Consider the following 6,000-nt stretch of genomic DNA (forward strand, 5'->3'; position numbering starts at 1 on the left):
CGGTACAGTTGGCCACGTCATTTCACATCCCCGCAAGCTCCTCAAGTGCTGCAAGTCTTGAGACGCTACGCTAGACGCTTGCTTCCGGCCCCTCATGTACCTGGCCACAGGCGACAATGCGTTCAGCTGGACGACGCCTCGTGTACGCCGGCTCGCGCCACCGCGGTCGCCGTGCGTGCAGGGAATGGCGCGCCGTCCAATTGCGTTTGGCGCGCATTCCCCTGATGGACAGAGAAAGCCAAAAGTCGCCGTTCGACCATTAATGGGGGTGTCGTACCAGAGTTAGACCGCTTGAGCCATCTCGCGGCTGCCGCTGCTACTACTGGTGCGCGTCCCCCGCGCTTATCGAACAGACAGTGTGCTCTGGCTCTGGGTTTGACGCCAGGTCGACGCAGACGTGTGGTACGCGCCTAGCGCGAGTGCTGCTGCGTTTGGCAGTCCCTTGCGGAACACGTTGCTGGCCGAGTGCTCAGACGCACTAGTTAGCGACTGCTATCACAGATTACTGCGTTTGCAATTGAAATAGACACCGGGACAGCGCGAACGCAAGTCCCGACTACCAAAAATTATGCGCCCGAGTTACTCACATTTGGAGTAATCGCGGGGGTCAGCTCGACCGAAGTGCAATGGAAGAGCCTCACCCCGGAGGAACCGCCTTCATGATCACGGTAGCCCCTACGCCAGGTAAGTATGCTTTCGTCGCGCCACAGGCGAGAATTTGTAGTGCCTCGCGCTCTCGAGATGTAACGAGAGCTCCTGACGTTTTCGCAATCGGCGAACAGAATGGTGGCCGTCCATGTACCTGTCTCCTTACAAGAGAGCTATTGGCTGTCGAGTTAGATGGCAGACAGTCGCAACAACGCTCCTCTGCCGAGAAAAACGATGCATTTTGTGCGAGCACCATCATACGGCTCGCGGCGCCGGCCGCTGCTGGGGTTAATTTACCGTTCCCTCCGGAAGATGGCGGGCCAAGTCCGGGTTGCCGCCTCCGGGCCCTCCTCTCCGTCTCAAACGAGCCCTCTTTCTCGGCTGTTGAAACCGCGAATGAGATCTGCGGAATGAGTGCTTTCTGCAGCCACAATGCAAGCCACACTTTACTTTCCCTCCTTCCAGGAGAGCCCTTAGTGCTAGCAAATACGGCAGCATTGTCACGCGCGGTCGTCTGTCGCCGAGCAACTGAAGGACCACAGCTCACACTGTCAGATGTTCTACGAGAGCTGGATGCACTCGTGAGTGTTGTGCGCGACGAACAAACAGGGACGTCAGTGAACTCCAAGAGCGAACATCAATCAGCACGTTCGACATTCGACGCCGAGTAACAGAAGACACTTAAAAGGTAACACTTCTTTTTGCTTCTCCTTCCGAGTAGGACGTGGAAAGCTCGATCGAATATTTGTGCAAATTTTCATTCAGAATATGGAGATATTTTCTTCACGCATAAGAGAGAAAAAATAAAGTTTCATTCATGACAACATTTCAGCTGTGTCCGGAAAGCGGGTTGATTTCGAAGAAGCAGATTAATTTTGCGGTATTTGGTAAACGATTGATACCTTGTAGCTATGGTGACATTAAATCCACCACCTTTCGTATCTTTGCTTAGACGTGCAGTACGTAAGGATAAACTAAATTGCTTTTTGTTTCCCTCTAATTACACTTGTTATAGAGAGAGAAAAAGAAGAGTTTTATGTTATTTCCACTCTATTCGAAACCTATCTGTTCTCACTCCAAGGGCGCCCATAGGACAGACAGTTTGTACAGGGGGGTGGGGGACGGCTGAATCTGGAGGTATGGTGTACTTTTAATATTTTGGAAGACGAATAGCGAGCTTGTAAAGTAGCCATAAACAGATTTGAAGTTCCGCACCTGTTAAAGACGTGCGTAACACAGACTTTTTGACTCGATTTCTCGTAAGAAAAGCACCCCTGATAACATTGCGTTTTCTACTTTCCCTGAGATCCCCGAGTGCAGCTACCACGAAAGAAATTTTCTGCGCTCACCACGCCGTTTTTCGTCTTCCCCATGTTGTAACTGCTCATTACTAATCTTTTTTTTTTTTTTTTTTTTTTTTTTTTTTTTTTTTTTCCGGTCGCCTTCAAAGTAGTCACATGAAACACAACATCTGCGACGACAAGACATTCCTTACAGAAAGTAAACGCTCACTGTCGTGGCCTAATAAACAGCCTACAGCGGTTCTCGTCCCATCACCGAATTTAAGCAACGCTGGCCCTTGTCAGTGTGGCCGCCTGGGAGCACAAGCTGCTGTTGCCTAGAATTTCTCTTCCCCGTTTTCGGTACAGTTGGCCACGTCATTTCACATCCCCGCAAGCTCCTCAAGTGCTGCAAGTCTGCAAGTCTTGAGACGCTACGCTAGACGCTTGCTTCCGGCCCCTCATGTACCTGGCCACAGGCGACAATGCGTTCAGCTGGACGACGCCTCGTGTACGCCGGCTCGCGCCACCGCGGTCGCCGTGCGTGCAGGGAATGGCGCGCCGTCCAATTGCGTTTGGCGCGCATTCCCCTGATGGACAGAGAAAGCCAAAAGTCGCCGTTCGACCATTAATGGGGGTGTCGTACCAGAGTTAGACCGCTTGAGCCATCTCGCGGCTGCCGCTGCTACTACTGGTGCGCGTCCCCCGCGCTTATCGAACAGACAGTGTGCTCTGGCTCTGGGTTTGACGCCAGGTCGACGCAGACGTGTGGTACGCGCCTAGCGCGAGTGCTGCTGCGTTTGGCAGTCCCTTGCGGAACACGTTGCTGGCCGAGTGCTCAGACGCACTAGTTAGCGACTGCTATCACAGATTACTGCGTTTGCAATTGAAATAGACACCGGGACAGCGCGAACGCAAGTCCCGACTACCAAAAATTATGCGCCCGAGTTACTCACATTTGGAGTAATCGCGGGGGTCAGCTCGACCGAAGTGCAATGGAAGAGCCTCACCCCGGAGGAACCGCCTTCATGATCACGGTAGCCCCTACGCCAGGTAAGTATGCTTTCGTCGCGCCACAGGCGAGAATTTGTAGTGCCTCGCGCTCTCGAGATGTAACGAGAGCTCCTGACGTTTTCGCAATCGGCGAACAGAATGGTGGCCGTCCATGTACCTGTCTCCTTACAAGAGAGCTATTGGCTGTCGAGTTAGATGGCAGACAGTCGCAACAACGCTCCTCTGCCGAGAAAAAACGATGCATTTTGTGCGAGCACCATCATACGGCTCGCGGCGCCGGCCGCTGCTGGGGTTAATTTACCGTTCCCTCCGGAAGATGGCGGGCCAAGTCCGGGTTGCCGCCTCCGGGCCCTCCTCTCCGTCTCAAACGAGCCCTCTTTCTCGGCTGTTGAAACCGCGAATGAGATCTGCGGAATGAGTGCTTTCTGCAGCCACAATGCAAGCCACACTTTACTTTCCCTCCTTCCAGGAGAGCCCTTAGTGCTAGCAAATACGGCAGCATTGTCACGCGCGGTCGTCTGTCGCCGAGCAACTGAAGGACCACAGCTCACACTGTCAGATGTTCTACGAGAGCTGGATGCACTCGTGAGTGTTGTGCGCGACGAACAAACAGGACGTCAGTGAACTCCAAGAGCGAACATCAATCAGCACGTTCGACATTCGACGCCGAGTAACAGAAGACACTTAAAAGGTAACACTTCTTTTTGCTTCTCCTTCCGAGTAGGACGTGGAAAGCTCGATCGAATATTTGTGCAAATTTTCATTCAGAATATGGAGATATTTTCTTCACGCATAAGAGAGAAAAAATAAAGTTTCATTCATGACAACATTTCAGCTGTGTCCGGAAAGCGGGTTGATTTCGAAGAAGCAGATTAATTTTGCGGTATTTGGTAAACGATTGATACCTTGTAGCTATGGTGACATTAAATCCACCACCTTTCGTATCTTTGCTTAGACGTGCAGTACGTAAGGATAAACTAAATTGCTTTTTGTTTCCCTCTAATTACACTTGTTATAGAGAGAGAAAAAGAAGAGTTTTATGTTATTTCCACTCTATTCGAAACCTATCTGTTCTCACTCCAAGGGCGCCCATAGGACAGACAGTTTGTACAGGGGGTGGGGGACGGCTGAATCTGGAGGTATGGTGTACTTTTAATATTTTGGAAGACGAATAGCGAGCTTGTAAAGTAGCCATAAACAGATTTGAAGTTCCGCACCTGTTAAAGACGTGCGTAACACAGACTTTTTGACTCGATTTCTCGTAAGAAAAGCACCCCTGATAACATTGCGTTTTCTACTTTCCCTGAGATCCCCGAGTGCAGCTACCACGAAAGAAATTTTCTGCGCTCACCACGCCGTTTTTCGTCTTCCCCATGTTGTAACTGCTCATTACTAATCTTTTTTTTTTTTTTTTTTTTTTTTTTTTTTTTTTTTCCGGTCGCCTTCAAAGTAGTCACATGAAACACAACATCTGCGACGACAAGACATTCCTTACAGAAAGTAAACGCTCACTGTCGTGGCCTAATAAACAGCCTACAGCGGTTCTCGTCCCATCACCGAATTTAAGCAACGCTGGCCCTTGTCAGTGTGGCCGCCTGGGAGCACAAGCTGCTGTTGCCTAGAATTTCTCTTCCCCGTTTTCGGTACAGTTGGCCACGTCATTTCACATCCCCGCAAGCTCCTCAAGTGCTGCAAGTCTGCAAGTCTTGAGACGCTACGCTAGACGCTTGCTTCCGGCCCCTCATGTACCTGGCCACAGGCGACAATGCGTTCAGCTGGACGACGCCTCGTGTACGCCGGCTCGCGCCACCGCGGTCGCCGTGCGTGCAGGGAATGGCGCGCCGTCCAATTGCGTTTGGCGCGCATTCCCCTGATGGACAGAGAAAGCCAAAAGTCGCCGTTCGACCATTAATGGGGGTGTCGTACCAGAGTTAGACCGCTTGAGCCATCTCGCGGCTGCCGCTGCTACTACTGGTGCGCGTCCCCCGCGCTTATCGAACAGACAGTGTGCTCTGGCTCTGGGTTTGACGCCAGGTCGACGCAGACGTGTGGTACGCGCCTAGCGCGAGTGCTGCTGCGTTTGGCAGTCCCTTGCGGAACACGTTGCTGGCCGAGTGCTCAGACGCACTAGTTAGCGACTGCTATCACAGATTACTGCGTTTGCAATTGAAATAGACACCGGGACAGCGCGAACGCAAGTCCCGACTACCAAAAATTATGCGCCCGAGTTACTCACATTTGGAGTAATCGCGGGGGTCAGCTCGACCGAAGTGCAATGGAAGAGCCTCACCCCGGAGGAACCGCCTTCATGATCACGGTAGCCCCTACGCCAGGTAAGTATGCTTTCGTCGCGCCACAGGCGAGAATTTGTAGTGCCTCGCGCTCTCGAGATGTAACGAGAGCTCCTGACGTTTTCGCAATCGGCGAACAGAATGGTGGCCGTCCATGTACCTGTCTCCTTACAAGAGAGCTATTGGCTGTCGAGTTAGATGGCAGACAGTCGCAACAACGCTCCTCTGCCGAGAAAAACGATGCATTTTGTGCGAGCACCATCATACGGCTCGCGGCGCCGGCCGCTGCTGGGGTTAATTTACCGTTCCCTCCGGAAGATGGCGGGCCAAGTCCGGGTTGCCGCCTCCGGGCCCTCCTCTCCGTCTCAAACGAGCCCTCTTTCTCGGCTGTTGAAACCGCGAATGAGATCTGCGGAATGAGTGCTTTCTGCAGCCACAATGCAAGCCACACTTTACTTTCCCTCCTTCCAGGAGAGCCCTTAGTGCTAGCAAATACGGCAGCATTGTCACGCGCGGTCGTCTGTCGCCGAGCAACTGAAGGACCACAGCTCACACTGTCAGATGTTCTACGAGAGCTGGATGCACTCGTGAGTGTTGTGCGCGACGAACAAACAGGACGTCAGTGAACTCCAAGAGCGAACATCAATCAGCACGTTCGACATTCGACGCCGAGTAACAGAAGACACTTAAAAGGTAACACTTCTTTTTGCTTCTCCTTCCGAGTAGGACGTGGAAAGCTCGATCGAATATTTGTGCAAATTTTCATT

The 6,000-nt window shown here is 52.0% G+C and overlaps 3 non-coding genes across 3 annotated transcripts; all 3 read right to left on the reverse strand.

The window, feature by feature from the left end:
* Positions 1 to 529: 529 nt before the first annotated feature.
* On the reverse strand, positions 530 to 692 carry LOC126163273 (U1 spliceosomal RNA). Its single transcript, XR_007535192.1, has one exon. It is a non-coding gene; the product is annotated as a U1 spliceosomal RNA (small nuclear RNA).
* Positions 693 to 2,826: 2,134 nt separating this feature from the next.
* LOC126163274 (U1 spliceosomal RNA) lies at positions 2,827 to 2,989 on the reverse strand. Its single transcript, XR_007535193.1, has one exon. It is a non-coding gene; the product is annotated as a U1 spliceosomal RNA (small nuclear RNA).
* Positions 2,990 to 5,120: 2,131 nt separating this feature from the next.
* LOC126163275 (U1 spliceosomal RNA) lies at positions 5,121 to 5,283 on the reverse strand. The gene has a single exon (XR_007535194.1). It is a non-coding gene; the product is annotated as a U1 spliceosomal RNA (small nuclear RNA).
* Positions 5,284 to 6,000: the final 717 nt, after the last annotated feature.

Source organism: Schistocerca cancellata, chromosome 2, assembly GCF_023864275.1.
Source record: "Schistocerca cancellata isolate TAMUIC-IGC-003103 chromosome 2, iqSchCanc2.1, whole genome shotgun sequence".
In the NCBI taxonomy this organism is placed as follows: Eukaryota; Metazoa; Arthropoda; class Insecta; order Orthoptera; family Acrididae; genus Schistocerca; species Schistocerca cancellata.